This window comes from Penaeus monodon, chromosome 24, assembly GCF_015228065.2.
Source record: "Penaeus monodon isolate SGIC_2016 chromosome 24, NSTDA_Pmon_1, whole genome shotgun sequence".
NCBI classification, from domain to species: domain Eukaryota; kingdom Metazoa; phylum Arthropoda; class Malacostraca; order Decapoda; family Penaeidae; genus Penaeus; species Penaeus monodon.
Genome location: NC_051409.1, coordinates 37,680,429 through 37,680,737, shown reverse-complemented (window position 1 = coordinate 37,680,737; position 309 = coordinate 37,680,429).

Here is a 309-nt window from a genome sequence, read left to right as displayed (position 1 = left end):
CAGTACACATTAGACTATGTATAACGATTCCTATTTTTTTTTCTATAAAAATAACGAATTTCAAAGGAAGCAAAATTTGTAATCAAATGTAGGCGTATACTTTGTGACATGGTAATGATATTTTTTTTTCGTTTTTGTTATTTTGTCAATTTTTAGAATAAATTATATAAGTATTTTGGTCCTTTTTTAACAGTAAGCAAATTGCTACTGTGCGTTTTTTTTACTTTAATTAATAAAGGAAAATTATTAACCATACTATGCTTGAGTTATATCAGAGTTATATTTAATTTCGTGAATAAAGAATCTAGG